Genomic DNA, 16,594 nt, shown 5'->3' on the forward strand with positions numbered 1-16,594 from the left:
TGACACACTGTGCAGGAGGGGGTACCAGTGTTGGCGTGGCCAGGCTAGTGCAATCTAAATCATCCTTGGCTTATCTTGTTTGATCTTTAGTAGTACTTTGGAGATCAGAAGCAGAGGAGGAAAGGCATAAACTAAGGACCGAGCATCCACTTTCCAAGCTTGTCTGTGGGGAGTCCTTGCGCAAAATTTTTCCAATTGATAGTTCTGGGGGGGGGGACAGGTCTATATCTGGGCTCCCCCATTTGCTTGTCAACATGTTGCAAATCCTTGGTTCCAGTTTCCACTCGTTTGAGTCCAGGAGGTTTCTGCTTAGTCCGTCTGCCAGTGTAGTTTTCCTGGCAGGAATTGAGCTTGTAGATGTACTTAGTAGCTCAAGGCCGTGTTCCACAATGCCATGGCTAGTCTGCAGAGGGGGTAAGAATGTGTACCCCCCCTGTTTATGTACCACACAATAGTGGTGTTGTCCATCTTTACCATTAATTGTCCTGGAAGAATGTGGTCCTTGAAGACTGTTAGAGCATTCTGTATAGCTAACATTTATTTACGATTGATGTGACGGTGCATTTGAATTGGGTTCCATTTTCCCCGAATGCATTTCCCTGCCAGGTGTGCCCCCCCATGCATAGTCTGATGCATCTGTTAGGGTTTGGGCGGCACGGGGAAGTGTGATGGTAGTCCCTTGTTTTGGTGACAGGCCTCTGCCCACCAATGGAACTCTAGGCGTAGACAAGGAATGATAGGAATCATTGCTTCTAGATCCCGAGAAGGCTGACATCATAGGCTTTTTAGATACCATTGTAGTTTCCTCATATGCAGTCTTGCATATGAATTAGAAGAATGCAGGAGGCCATGAACTCCAAGGCTTGTAGTATTTGCCTTGCAGATAGCAGGGTTTTTGTGGCCACTTGTTTGAAGTAGGTTGTCAAGTGAATTTGTTTCTCTGGCGTAAGGAAAACCAAGTTGTAGTCCAGCTTGCTCCCAGGAATATAATTTGTTGACAGAGTACCAGGTGTGATTTATTTTCATTTATGGTGTACCCCAGACAAGTTAGCACCCTTTGTAGAAAAAACAGATGATTCAAAAGTATGTCCTTGTTTTCTGCATGAATTAGACAATCATCCAGGTATTGGTATATATTTGAATATTGAATATTTCTTTGCCTGCAAAATGCAATGAGTGGAGCTATATCCTGGGAGCAGCGGATAAGTCATATCCTGGGAGCAGCAGATAAGCCAAATGGCAATGCAGAGAAAGTACAGTTTTGTACCTACCATAAATGTAGATGTTAGAGTGTTTACCCTGCTGCAGTCATCACACTTGGGTTATCCTGCTGTCAGGCGGTCCCGCAGTTGGCCAGAGTTCCAAAGTCTTGGTCCGGCGTCGGTTGCTGTTGCTTCTTCCCTGACGTCAGTGCGCCAGGGGTATACAAGAGGCATCCGACGCCATTTTCTTCAGTTTTTCTTGCCCCAGATGTCAGGTGCCCCCAATAGGTAGGCAATATATAGATATATATATATATATATATATATATATATATATATATATATATATATATATATATATATATATATATATATATATATATATATATATATATATATATATATATATATATGCATATATATATATATATATATATATATATATATATATATATATATATATATATATATATATATATATATATATATGCATATATATATATATATATATATATATATATATATATATATATATATGCATATATATATATATATATATATCTATATATATATATATATCTATATATATATATGTGTGTGTGTACAGCTATATAAAAATAAAACAATACCTTCAGGCACAAGCAAATACACCACAGAGGTTGAACAGGATAGAGTGGTATAGATAAGTTCAGCTAGTTCAAAGGGGATGGAGGGAGGGTAACCTGGACTGCAGCAGGGTGAACACTCGAACATCTACATTTATGGTAGGTACAAAACTGTACTATGTTCATTGTGTTACCCTGCTGCAGTCAACACACTTGGGTTGAATCCCAAAGCTAAGGATGGGTGGTGGAGTTAAACAGGGTTAGAAGAAGCTAGTAGGCCCTGCAGAACTGCAGTGGCAAAACCAGCTCTAGTCTTAGAATATAGAGGTAAGTGATAGTGTCTGGTGAAGGTGTGCACTGAACTCCAAGTTGGAGCTTCCAGAATATCCTTGGTTGGCACTCCCGAGAAAGGCTGCTGATGTAGCTGTAGCACTGGTGGAGTGGGACCTAATGTTAGCAGGTACCGGTTTCCCATGATGCATGTAGCAGAAACATATGCAATGCCCTATCCAGTTAGAAATGGTCTGTTTTGAGATAGCTTTTCTTTGTGATCCTGCAGCATAGGCTACAAAGAGCTGGTCAGTTGTGATCCTGCAGCATAGGCTACAAAGAGCTGGTCAGATTTTCTGAAAGCCTTAGTTTTATCCAAGTAGTAATGTAATTGCCTGTGAATGTCCAAAGAGTGCAGGAGTCTTTCTCCTTTGTTCTGGGGATTTGGGAAGGTGGGCAAATGAATGGTTTGGTTTGGCATTATTGCCTGTAGCTCTGAGACTCTTCTAGCTGAGATTATTACTAGTAGCAGGGCAGTTTCCCATGAAAGAAATTTTAAATCTGCTGAAAAAGCTGGTTCAAAGGGCGGCAGTGTAAGCTTTTCCAGAACGAAGTTGAGATCCCAAGTAGGTGTTGGTGCTCTCCTGGACAGTCTTATGTTCTTAGCCCCTCTGAGGTACTGTCTTAGGAGTGGATGTGAGAATAAAGGAGGATCCGTACTGTAATGAGCTTAAATTGCTGAGGCGTGGATCTTAACAGATGAAAAGGAAAGTCCTTTGTGCAACATCTCAGTTAAATATTGTAGAATCTGAGGAATGTTTGGATCAAGGGGATTTTGGCCTTTAGCCTGGTTCCAGGCGCAAAATCTTTTCCATTTGTCTGAATAGGTTTTCCTGGTGCTGGGCCTCCTGGCCTCCAGAATTACATCCATAACAGCTTTGGATAGAGGTATTGGCTGGTTGGTTAGGTAATTTGCCAGGCAGCCAGGTTTAAAGTCTTGAGCTGGCTGTGTAGAATCTGATTGTCTCGCTGGGTGAGCAGGTGAGGAATTTGTGGTAGAATCCATGGTGGGCCGTGGGCCATGTTCCTTAGAATTGGATACCAGTGCTGGCGTGGCCAGTCTGGTGCAATGAGCATCATTTGTGGTCTCTCTAATCTGACTTTCAGCAGTACCTTTGCTAGAAGAGGCAGTGGAGGAAAGGCATACACTGTTAATGTTTTCCAACTGAATGAGAGGGCGTCCACTTTCCAGGCTTGTGGATGGAATGTCCTTCTGCAAAATTTTTGAAGTTGGTAGTTTTGGGGGCTGGCATGTCTGGGCGTCCCCATTTTTGAGCTAGAATTGCAAATACTTGTGGACCTAGTTTCCACTCGTGTGGATCCATGATGTTTCTGCTTAGGTCGTCTGCCAATGTGTTTTTCTTTCCTGGCAGGAATTGTGCTTGTAATTGAACCTGGTAAGACAGTGCTGTGTTCCACAAGGTCATTGCTTACCTTGCATAGAGGGTAGGAATGTGTGCCCCCTTGCTTATGTACCACATTACTGTGGTATTGTCCGTCTTTATTATTAGTTGTCCTGGGTGTAAGAGGTCCTTGAAAGCTGTTAGGGCATTCTGTACTGCTAGCATTTCTTTTTGATTGATATGCAGATGCCTTTGATTTGTAGTCCATTTGCCCTGAATGCACTGTCCTGCCATGTGTGCTCCCCAGGCATAGTCCGATGCATCTGTTGTCATAGTTTGCCTGGCTGTGGGTAAGGTGAAAGGCTGACCCTTGTTGAGGTGACATGCCTGTGCCCACCATAGGCACTCCTGTTGAAGGCAGGGAATGAGTGGTATCATTGTTTCCAAGCTGTGGCTGTGCCGAGTCCATACGCTTTTCAGGTACCATTGTAATTTCCTCATATGCAGTTTTGCAAATGGTACTAGTAGTATGCAAGATGCCATGAATCCCAAGGCTTGCAGAATTTTTCTTGCAGGGAGTTGGGTCTTTGTTGCCATTATTTTGAAATATTGAGTCAGCTGTTGTTGCTTGTCTGGCGTGAGAAGTCATCTGGGCCATTGTATTCAAACTGGCACCCAGGAATATTAGGTTTTGTGAGGGCACTAGTTTTGATTTATTTTCGTTTACTGTGTACCCTATGCAACTTAGAAGGTGTTTGATAAATGCCAGATGCTTTAAAAGAACGTCCTTGCTTTCTGCTTGAATAAGGCAGTCATCCAGGTATGGGTATATTTGAATTCCTCTTTGTCTGCAGTATGCAATTACTGGTGCCAGGCATTTTGTGAAGACCCTGGGCGCAGTAGATAAGCGAAAGGGCAGTGCAGAGAATTGATAATGCATTGAACCTGCAATGAAGTGGAGGTATCTTCTGCAATTTTGTCTGATAGGGACATGCAGGTATGCCTCCTTGAGGTCCAACATTACTAGCCAAGCATTCTTGCCCAGCATGGGAAGAAGCTGCTGTAGTGTTATCTTGAATTTTGGTACTTGAAGATAGGTGTTCAGAACTGAAAGATCCAGAATGGGTCTCCATGCTTTGTCTTTTCTTGGGACTAGAAAGAGTCTTGAGTAAAATCCTTGTCCTTGCTCCTGTGTAGGTACCTGTTGAATGGCTCATGTCAATGAGAGCTGTAATTTGTTTTTGTGCCTCTGCCCATTGATTTGGTGGCAGGTTTGGCATTCCTTTTATCCTTGGCAAGGTATGAAAGTGGAATCTGTATCCTTGTGAGACAATGTTTAGGACCTATTTGTCTTTTCTGATGATGTGCCAGTTGTCTGCAAAAAGTGCTACTTTTCCTCCCAAGGGAGCTGCCAAGAGAGATTTGCATGGTAGTTTGAGGGTTGAGTCATTGTAGCTTGGGGCCCCGTCTTCTCCTCCTTTGGCGAGGTTTGTAAGGGTCTTGTGACTGACCTCTGCCCCTTGGGTGTCTGTATTTGCCCCTCTGATCTGTCAGAAGCTGGAAAGGACCAGTTTTTTGTTGGCCAATTTCTTCTGAAACGAGGGGGTTGTACCTGTAAAAAAATCCTTGACCATTTGCATAGACTTTGCCTTATCCTCCATTTTCTTTAAAACCTCTTCTGCTTTGACACCAAATAATACATCCTGCTGTAAAGGTGCATCCAATAATTTTGCTTTAACATTATCAGGTAGGGTTTGTTCTTTTAACCAAGCATGTCTACGTATGACAGACCCAGTAACAGCTGCTCTACAGGAAGCTTCCAATGAATGAAATCCACATTGTAAAGTATGTTTGCCCACCTGTTCAGCTGCATGCAACAGATCCTGCATTTTCTTGAATTCAGACTATTCAGAATGTGTGCACATTTTTTGTTTTAATTGAGACATTAGGAATTGCTGATATTTCAGCAAGTGAAACTGACAATTTAATGCTCTCATAGCCAGAGTAGCTGAGGTGTATATCTTTTTTCCCCATCTATCTAGGGCTCTGGAATCCCTTTCAGAGGGCACAGGATTTTTAGCCATAGAAGCTTTAGCCCCTTTGGGACCCTGGGAAATTGTTTCTGGGTCAGCCACAGGGCTTTTATAAAGGAATTTGTGCGAGTCAGGTACTCTGTAGTATCTGTCTGGTTTGGCTGGAGCAGGAGGTAGAGAGTCTGGATTTAGACTAGACTTCAAGTAAACATCATCCGCAATGTTTAAATCTGGAGGGATAGCAAGTGGTCTGTGCTGGGGTAGTAAAAGGAACTCTCGGAGCCTTTTCTTAGAATCAGAGTAGTCCTGGCCTTCCCAGTGGAAATGTTCCCTCATGGTATGTAAAGTTTCCCCAAAGGAGTAGTCTTCAGGGGGAGATGCTGAGGGAATAGGAGTCTTCAGCATCAGAGTCTTCATAAGGGGGAAAAGCATAACCCTGTTCCTCAGAAGAATCTGAGTTAACTGAAACCTGGTCAGAGGAAGCATAATCCACCTCTTGTCTTGGTCTTTTATCTGGAGGGGGATGGGAACCCCTGATTAGGGTAATCAAATCTTCAGCCATCTTAAGCATCTGTTTCTTAGGCATGGGGCTTTGAACTGCAGACTGATGCACAGTCTTTTTTGGTTTTAAAGGAGTTTTAAGCTTAGCATAAGATTTAATAGTGAGTGTAGTCGGTCTGAAGACACCTTCTGCAACCGAAGGTGTTTCCACTGCACCGGGGTCTCCTTCTGCTACGGTGTCGGAAGGGCCTAATAACGATGGCTGTGTCGGCGTAGTACACTCCGCTTGAGAATCCGCAGCTGTCTGGGGTTCCAATTCTGCGGTCGTCAGGGGATGCGTAGGCGCCTCACTGAAAAACGGAGAACTGGTGACAGGGCCCAGCAGAGGCCTCGGAATCTGGCTTGGTCCTAGGCTGCCTGCCCTTATCCATGCGTTTTTTATGCATGCCGGTCGTCAGCTGCTCCAACAGCATGATATAATTAAATTTCCTACCAAAGTAATGTCGTGCGAAGTCAAAACAGCGTTTGATAGTTCGTTTATTAAACCTAGCACAAAACCGACAACCTGTGACGTCATGGTCTGGGCCTAGGCAAGGAATACAATAAGAATGGAAGTCCTTATAAGGTATTTGCTTCCCACAAGAAATGCAATTGTTAACTTTTTCTGACATCGGACTGTGGCAAGAAAAGGTTCCCCAACGGGGTACTTAGCTTTATTGAAGACTTCGGACTGAAATTCGATTCGAAAATCTCAGGTGTCGGCCGACCGGCATTTGCGAACTGCTTCTGCTTCAGGCACCGTGCGGCAAGTAAAACTGAAGAAAATGGCGTCAGATGCCTCTAATATACCCCTGGCGCACTGACGTCAGGGAAGAAGCGACAGCAACAGACGCCAGACCAAGACTTTGGAACTCTGGCCGACTGCGGGACCGCCTGACGGCAGGATAACCCAAATGTGATGACTGCAGCAGGGTAACACGAACATCTGATGGTGCGTGTAGCCTGCTTTGAAGCATAGCTCTCTTCTGCAAGATTCCCTGATTGGGATGTGCAGGTATGCTTCCTTTAAATGTAGTGTTGCCAACCAGGCATCTTTGTTTAGCATAGGAAGCAACTGGTGAAGAGTCAGCATCTAGAATTTTGGAATCACCAAAAAGGTGTTTAGAGTAGGCAGGCCCAGGATAGGACGCCATGAATTGTCTTTTCTGGGTACCAGGAAAAATCTCGAGTAGAAACCATGTCCATTTTCCTCTTCTGGTACCAATTGAATAGCCCCTATGCTTAAGAGAGAGTACTTGCTCTAGGCCTCTGCCCACTGATAACGTGTGGAATTGAAATCTGTATCCTTGGGACACTATATTTAAAACCCATTTGTCCTGGGTAATGAGTCCCCAGTTCTTTGCATGAAGTGCAATCTTTCCTCCCAAAGGGGCAGTCCGTTGAGAAGTGCTTGGAAGTTTTAAAAAGAAGTCATTGAGGCAGTTTACCATGGGGGGAGTGAGAAGGTCTGGGAGAGACAAGCAAGGACCACATCTTAGAATGCCAATGCCTACTAAATCTTGGAGGTTGTACTTGTAAAAAATCTTTAACAGTTTGCATGGATTTAGCTTTTTCCTCCATCTTTTTTAAGAACGTCTTCTGCCTTGTTGCCAAACAGGCGGTCCCGGGAGCATCCAGTAATTTCACCTTAACATGATCTGGCAAGGATTGCTCTTTAAGCCAAGCATGCCTTCTAAGTACAGACCAAGTTACCACAGCCCTGTAAGATGCCTCTAGTGAATCAAAACCTCACTGTAAAGTATGTTTACCAACTTGTTCAGCATCTTCTTCTTTCGGCTGCTCCCGTTAGGGGTCGCCACAGCGGATCAACTGTTTCCATTTCTTCCTGTCCTCTGCATCTTGCTCTGTCACACCAACCACCTGCATGTCCTCTCTCACCACATCCATAAACCTTATCTTAGGCCTTCCTCTTTTCCTGTTACCTGGCAGCTTCATCCTTAGCATCTTTTTCCCAATATACTCTGCATCCCTCCTCAGCACATGTCCAAACCAACGTAATCTTGCCTCTCTGGCTTTGTCTCCAAACCTTCCAACCTGGGCTGACCCTCTAATATACTTATTCCTAACCCTGTCCATCCTCGTCACACCCAGTGCAAACCTTAACATCTTCAACTCTGCCACATCAAGCTCTGACTCCTGCCTTTTTGTCAATGCCACTGTCTCCAACCCATATAACATAGCTGGTCTCACTACCCTCTTGTAGACCTTCCCTTTCACTCTTGCTGGTACTAGCCTGTCACAAATCACTCCTGACACTCTTCTCCACCCACTCCATCCTGCCTGTACTCTCTTCTTCACCTCTCTTCCACACTCACCATTACTCTGAACTGTTGATCCCAAGTATTTAAACTCACCCTCCATTGCCACCTCTACTCCCTGCATCCTCACCATTCCTCTATCCTCCCTCTCATTCACACACACATTCTGTCTTAGTCCTGCTGACCTTCATTCCTCTTCTCTCTAGAGCACATCTCCACCTCTCCAGGGTCTCCTCCACCTGTTCTCTATTCTCACTACAGGATTACAATGTCATCTGCAAACGTCATAGTCCACGGGGACTCCTGTCTGATCTCATCTGTCAACCTGTCCACCACCATTGCAAATAAGAAAGGGCTCAGAGCTGATCCTTGATGTAATCCCACCTCCACCTTAAATGCATCTGTCACTCCCACCGTAGACCTCACCGCTGTCACACTACCCTCGTACATATCCTGTACCCCTCTTGCATACTTCTCTGACACTCCCGACTTCCTCATACAATACCACAACTCCTCTCCAGGCACCCTGTCATATGCTCTCTCTAGGCACCCTGTCACATGCTTTCGCTAAGTCCACAAAGACACAATGAAATTCCTTCTGACCTTCTCTGTACTTCTCCATCAACACTCTGAGCAAACATCGCACCTGTAGTGCTCTTTCCTGGTATGAAACTATACTGCTGATCACTAATCCTTACCTCCCTTCTTAACCTAGATTCCACTACTCTTTCCCATAACTTCATGCTGTGACTGATCAATTTAATCCCTCTGTAGTTACTACAGCTCTGCACATCACCCTTATTCTTAAGCCATCCTCTCACTTTCCAAGATTTCATTAAACAATCTAGTTAAAAACTCCACTGCCATTTCACCTAAACACCTCCATGCTTCCACAGGTATGTCATGTGGACCAACAGCCTTTCCATTCTTCATCCTCTTCATAGCTATCCTTACTTCCTCCATGCTAATCCACTGCACTTCATGATTCACTATCCGCACATCATCCAACCTTCTCTCCCTCTCATTCTCTTTATTCATCAGCCCCTCAAAGTACTCTTTCCATATGCTCAACACACTCTCCTCGCTTGTGAGTACGTTTCCCTCATTATCCTTCATCACCCTTGCCTGCTGCACATCTTTACTAGCTCGGTCCCTCTGTCTAGCCAATCGGTACAGGTCCTTTTCTCCCTCCTTAGTGTCCAACCTTTCATACAACTCTTCATACGCCTTATCCTTAGCCACCTCTCTCTTTGCCATGCACCTCATCTCCTTAAACTCTTGTCTACTTTCTTCATCCGACAGTCCCACTTCTTCGCCAACCTCTTTCTCTGCATACTCTCCTGTACTTCTTCATTCCACCACCAGGTCACCTTGTCCTCCTTCCTCTTTCTAGATGTCACACCAAGCACCTTTCTAGCCATCTCTCTTACTAGCTCTGCTGTAGTTATCCAGCTATTCGGTAACTCTTCACTGCCACCCAGTGCCTGCATAATGCATAAAATCCTGTAAATCCTTATTTTCAGCACAATCAGGAATGAACATAATTTTCTGTTTAAGCAATCCAATAATATGCAGCTAATACTTTAACATATGAAACTGGCAATTCAAGGCCCTAATGGCCAAAGTTGCAGAAGTGTACACCTTCTTACCCTATCTATCCAGCGCCATATCAGAGGGGGTAGGATTTTTGGCAGTAGTAGCTTTAATGCCCTTGGGTCCCTGTGAAACGGTTTCAGGATCCGCAGTAAGATTTTTGAAAAGGAACTTTTGAGAGTCAGGAACCCTGTAATATCTATCAGGTTTTCTGGAAGCAGGAGGTAAAGCGTCAGGGGCTGGGGTAGGAGTAAGAAATCCCTAAGCCACTTTTTAGAATCAGAGAAATCCCGACTTTCCCAACGAAAAAGCTCCCTGAGAGTATGCAAGGTTTCACCAAAAGAAAAATCCTCTGGGGGGAGAAGCAGAGGGAATCCTCATAGGTAGATAAGGGTAAATCCTGGTCATCAGAGGAAACAGAAATTTCAGAATCCTGGTCAGAAGTATCATAAGCAAACTCAGTCCTGGGTCTCAGAGGAAGGTTGGCTTCCCCTGATTAAAGTAATAAGGTCTTCAGTCAATCTTATCATTTGTTTTTTAGGCATAGAGGTCTGACCATGCGGTCTGGGCGTCAGTTTTCTAGGCATGGTTCGAGTTTTAGGCCTTGAAGAAGATGGCGTTGGTTTAATATGCAAGTCAGTAGGCCTGAATACATCCTCAGAAGCAGGTGCCTGCACAGCGGCTCCGGACCCATACAAGGTAGAGACATCCTCAGGTTCCACAGTTGAAGCATCTCGCGGCCTGCGAATATGAAGTAGCGGGTATCAGGGGCTGTGAAAGCACCTTACTGGCGAACTGGGCGGCCTGTCTCTGTCTTTAGCTTTGCGTTTTTTTCGGAATGTCGGCAGTCAGATGGCTGGAATGTCGGTAGTAGGATGGCTTACCGAAGACATATCAGGATAATTGAACAGCGCACCAAAAAATTTAGAAGCGCAAATAGTTTGTGGTTTAAATAAGGCACAAAATCAACAGCGAGGTACGTCGTGGTCAGGGCCTAGGCAAAGAATACAGTACGAATGAAAATCTTTGAGGTATTTGCTTTCCACAAGAAATGCAATTATTTACTTTTACTGACATCGGTTTAGAGCAAGAAAATGTTTCCCCAATGGGGTACTTAGCTTTTAGCTGAAGACTTCGGTTCTGAAACTTGAAAACGAAAATTTCAGGAGTCGGCCGACCGGCACCTCCGAACTGCTTCGGACACTGCACGGCAAGAAAGACTGATGTAATGACATCAGCTGCATGCTTTATACCCCCGACGACCTGACATCATGGAAGAGACAGCAACCGATGTAGGACCCAAGACTTGTTAATCAGGCCAACTGAGGGCTACTGCAAGCAGATAACCCAAATGTAATGACTGCAACAGTGAAACACGAAGAACATCCAAGCTACATGCCACTCATTTCGGTAGCATACGGATGGTTTATATGCATTGCCCAATTAGATAAGCACCAATAGGCAGAAAGGTATACAACTAAAACTATTAAACTTACTCATTACCCAAAATGGGACTCTAAACTGGGAGCTTGGTTGAATATTTGACTAGAAGACGAAGGTCACTGCAAACTTCTTCTTGCCTTACGCTAAGGGCCATGCATCTGGAGTGAATTACAACAATGAGCAGTGGTAGATCTCCCATGGCACACTGCTTGTACACTTCCACTGTGCTCAGAGACGTTTTGACCAGGTGACCCAACACCCTAGTAAAACAGAATAGTGGAAAACAATACCCAAAAATGAAGGCAAGGCTGCTTCCTTCCAAAATACAGTGTGCTCCCACCTCAATTTGCCATTTCCTCCTTATTCAGCTATCCAACAAACATAGCAGCAGTTGAGACTACAACATGTACAACTTTCTAAGAATTCTGTTACACAAATGACACATTTCCAGTCAAGGCTTATGAAGACTTACTTGACTGAAATGAATAATGGTTATTTTCTTGTTTATTTTACTGGTAATTTCACACCTACTTCAGACAGCTAGTGACTAGACACAGATGTATGTCAACTAATTAGCAACACACACACACACACACACACACATTACGTCATCATGTGCCTGTGTTTAACAGAGGATCTGATGTTGTCTTTTTCATTCTTCACAAATGGGCTATGGATTAGACTCTGCCGCATTTACAAGACTTGGGATCCAAATCTCCAGCTCCTCCCTCTACCATACTCCTCTATTCCATCCTAGCTCCTCAGATTTCATTTGCCACCATCATGCAAAGACAGAGATCCTGGTCTCGAGTAGAGTTTGAATTTTGATGGTTACACTGTAAATTTCAGTATTTTGTATCCTATTCCCTTGCTTAACTTGTAGAGGTTTGCTGGCGTTAGAAAGTAAAGTAAAGAAGAAAGTCACACCCTAAATTGTCTTTTATCATGTCTTGTACTTTTCTTTTGTTATATTAACAGTGTGTTAACGCATTACCATACTTTGAGTGCTTAAAATGTTAGTTATAGAGTGTGTAGTGGTTATGCTAGTCACTTGAAGAACCTGTTGTGATTTTTGCTGCAATAATTTCTTATTTTTGTAGCAATATCTGAAAAACTCAAGTTTTAAAAGATGCACTTCTTGTGAGCACAAGATTCCCAATTCCAATGCCCACAAAGTGCATCTACTGCTGGGGCCCGGAGCACCTGAGGTCAGTCTGTGACATATGTGCTGCCTTTAATCCCAGGGCCATCTCCAATCGCTGTAATAAGCGAATACTTAAGGGCTTATCTTCTCCTGGGGCTTAACCCCCTCAAAATCACATGTCCCAAAGAATCCAGAAAGTGGGTCCTACAGAAGTCACAGAGGGCTTCATCGGAGCTTCCTTAAAAACTTGCAAAGACTTTGGATCCGACCTTTTCTGATCCAAAGTCAGTACAGTCTCCTTCAGATTCACAGCCCTCTTCGGATTCGACAGGATAACAATCTCTAGTTCAACAGTACCTTCCACCTCCTGCTTGGATCCCAGACCTCTGCATCGGATGGCTAGAAGTCTATCAACAGAATTTCTGTCAAAGCTTACTTCTCCAACTTTGCCATCCAAGTTGTTTGACCCTCCTAGGAAACATTTCAGAATGACATCTGTGGCATCATCCAGATCCTCTAGGAGTTTGATTGAGGAAGACAGGGACAGGATGATGGATATTTCAAGGCTCAGATCCAGACAGGGGTCATGCCAACTCTGTCCCCTCTTGCATCTGCAAGTGCACCTGACCATCCAATACTGTCTCCTTCTCCGATCACACCTGTAGTCTCGGAGTCTCAGGTTCCAAGATCCTCGAAGGGGTTGGTATTTGATCAGAGGAAGCTCCCTTTCGACTGTCAGTTTCCCTGACCAGCTCTGCTCCCACACTGTCGGATGGGGGCAGGTCTCCAAGAGGTCAGTGCCAGATCCGAGGGGTTGGGTTCAGCTCCTACTCATCCCTCCCCTTCCCCTTGGTGCCTCTGCTCCTGACAGCTCAGGTTATATTCTCTTCTGAGGACTAAGATCCGGGGTTGGCACAAACCTCTCGTCCTCTGCTCCTGGGGGGGGGGGGTCCCCAGATCTGTCGGCCTTCCAGCTAATAGAAAGAGCCTTCTCTCTGCATAGAGAACCATCCTCACATATCTCAGGTCCCACCCCTTACCCACATCGAGTCCAAGCTCTGAGCCTATCATTCCTGTTCCTCAGGGTCAGTCAGCTCCAGAAAGCCTCGACACTCACTCCAGAGTGGGATTCCCCCCCCTTCTTCCAAGATCTTCCCCAAACACCCCACAGAAGAAAATATGGAGTCTCTCACTGAAGACACTAACTTTGATGAGGGAGAAGGATCCCCTTGATTACCACCTGACGAAGTCTCCTTTGGAGATGTTCTGGAAATCCTTAAAACAGATGGATGGCTGGTCTTCCCAACCTCCTTCTGAGGAGTTGATGTTCCTGGAGGTTTTCAGGGCTGGCCCATCTATGTCTTGGGTGACCCCCCTGGCAGATTAACTTATTCATCTAGTTTCCCCACCAGGCTTGGAAGGAAATGGACACCGTCAAGCCCATCCCCAATCGCCCGGATAAATTTCTAGTCTGTACATTAGACACAGCCCACTGGAGTAAGGTTGTTCCTGCTGATGCCACAGTTAACTACTGAACAAGGAGTTCAGAGCAATGGACAAATTTGGAAAGTGCATCTACACCTCAGCCACATTCACACCGAGGTCATTAAATTACCTGGTACATTTTACTTGCTTACAAAGAGATCTGATCAAGGAGCTTTCCAACTCTCTCACAGAGCCCATGTCTGTGAAGGATCTCAAGAAAGTTTTTCCCCAGTTGACTATTGTTTTGTCTGCTGCCAGTTCCATCAATGAGGCTGATTTCCCACACAGCGAAGGATGCCTCATGAGCAGCTGGTTCACACTGCCATTAGCAGACATGCCTGGATGAGGCTATGCAACTTTGTGGAACCCTTCAAGGATATGTTTAACCGCAGTGAACAGTCATTGGATTTCAACCCCTCAAAAAATGTTCCCTAAAAACCAGCGAGATGAAAAGAAAATGTCATCCCGGAAATCACAAGGACCTTTTCAAGACCTGTGCGGGAACACTTCCTCTAGAGGTAGAGGAGGAGGAGGTTTCAATGGCAGATGTCACCCCAGAGGCAGAGGTAGTCTGAAAAACCAGGGCTTCACAGACTCCACTGATAGGGCCCATTAGCACTCCTGAAACACTGCCTGACTGTCCATCTCTGGAGGCAGTTGGAGGTCATGTTTTCCTGCACCTGGATACCTGAACTGGATACCTGAACAATCTTCAAACAATGCATGGGTGCTAAGCATGATATGCAGAGGTTACTACATTCCCTTTTCCCTTCCACCTCCTGTTATAAATAAGAAACTCCCCAACGTTCCACCCAAAGGGAGTACACAGCTCGAGAGGTTCAAAAGCTGCTACAAAAAAAGAAAGTCCTCGACGAGGTTCAACTAAAACAGAATTTGGAACTTAGTCCCGCTTCTTTTTAGTGCCAAAGAAAACGGAACCAGAGACCAATTCTGGATCTATTCAGTATGTAAAGGAAACGTTCCGAATGGTTACAGTTCAGTCCATCCTGCCTTTTCTGCACCAGGACTACTGGTTGTGCTCTACAGAGCTCCAGGATACGTACTATATCAAAATAGACAGGTGCTCCAAGAAGACATCTGTGCTTTTGGCTGGGAGCAAATCACTACCAATTCAGAGCATTGCCTTTTGGACTCAACACAGCTGCCCGAGTGTTCTCCAAATGCATGGCAGTCATGGCAGCTCACCTGAGGTTCAAAGGATTCCAGGTGTTTTCTTATCTCAACGATCGGCTCCTCACCACTCCAACCAGGCATGAACTTCTACAAACCAGGAATTACCTGCTTCAGATCTCTACCTACCTAGGCATCTTAATAAATATTGCCAAGCCGACCATGACTCCTGAACAGACCCGAGAATTTACAGGAACTCAACTGGATACTACGATTCAAGTGGTTTCATTACCTCTTCATCACATCACGTCTTTGAGAATCAGGAGTGGGACTTGTTGTCTTTTCCATCCCCTCCAGTGAAACTAGTGTTGCAAGTTCGTGTCAGTATCAGCTGCCATTATTCTAGTCCCTCTAGCAAGATTTTTTATGCAAATCCTCCAATGACGCTTGGTAGTATTCTTTACCAGCCTCTATCTGTTCCCGTTAAACTCACTCCAATTTGCAAATGTCATGTTTCGATGGTGGATCCAGTCAGATGACTTGCTTTTGGGCAGGCTGTTCTCTCATACCCCCCCCCCCCCAACTGCCACAATGACTATGGACACTTCCCAGTGGGGGTAAGGGCATTTCAAAGGAAAGATGGTCCAAGGCACGTGGTCCTCCTTGGAGACCAAGCTGCATATCAATGTCCTAAAGATGACAACAGTCCTAACACTGCAAACTTTCAGGAAGTTCTCTGCCTAGGGTCTATTGCAATACACACAGACAAATGTCAACAGTCTAGTACATCAAAAACTAGGAGGAACCTGTTCCTACCTGCTGTGCAGGGAGGCCATAAGAGTCTGGTAATGGGCGATTTCTTCAGACCACTTTCCAACTGCAACATACATAACTGGGGAAAACCAACGCGCAGGCAGGCAGACACAGCAGGTCCATTCTGATCCCCCACGAGTGGTCCCTCAAACAGCAGCGAACATGATTTTCAGCCGCTGGGGCCAGCCTTGCTGTCATGAAGTGCAGCAAGTATTTCACTCTGCTCCCCCCTGCAAGGGAGCAACTGAGGGATGCTCATATTCACAAATGGCCCTGGGTCTACTCTATGCCCGACTGAGGGATGCTCATATTCACAAATGGCCCTGGGTCTACTCTATGCCTAGCCCCTCTTCCACCGATTCTGAAATTTATACAGAAAGCAAGCAGGCTGAAGAGCAGTCATCCTCACTGCCCCCTTCTGGCCTCACCAGGTATAGTTCCCAGTTGTCTGGTCTCACTTGAAATATCCTCCATGAATACTGGAGCCCACTCTGGATCTCTTCTCATTCATCAGTAATACAACATTCCAATCTCTACGTCCTCAAGCTGACTGCATGTTATCTCTACTTCCAGTGATGGTATGACAGTCCAGGCTCGCTTCCCCAGTTCGTGACATTGTCTTCGCCTCCCAGAAAGCCTTCACCACGAAAGCC

The 16,594-nt window shown here is 45.0% G+C and overlaps 1 protein-coding gene across 1 annotated transcript in view; it reads right to left on the minus strand.

Annotated features, from left to right (window-relative positions):
* Window positions 1-16,594, minus strand: part of LOC122792757 (acidic leucine-rich nuclear phosphoprotein 32 family member B-like) — a 336,062-nt gene that overhangs the window by 160,973 nt on the left and 158,495 nt on the right. The window lies entirely within an intron of this gene.

Source organism: Protopterus annectens, chromosome 2.part0 (assembly GCF_019279795.1).
Source record: "Protopterus annectens isolate FY-2018-M chromosome 2.part0, PAN1.0, whole genome shotgun sequence".
Classification (NCBI taxonomy): domain Eukaryota; kingdom Metazoa; phylum Chordata; order Ceratodontiformes; family Protopteridae; genus Protopterus; species Protopterus annectens.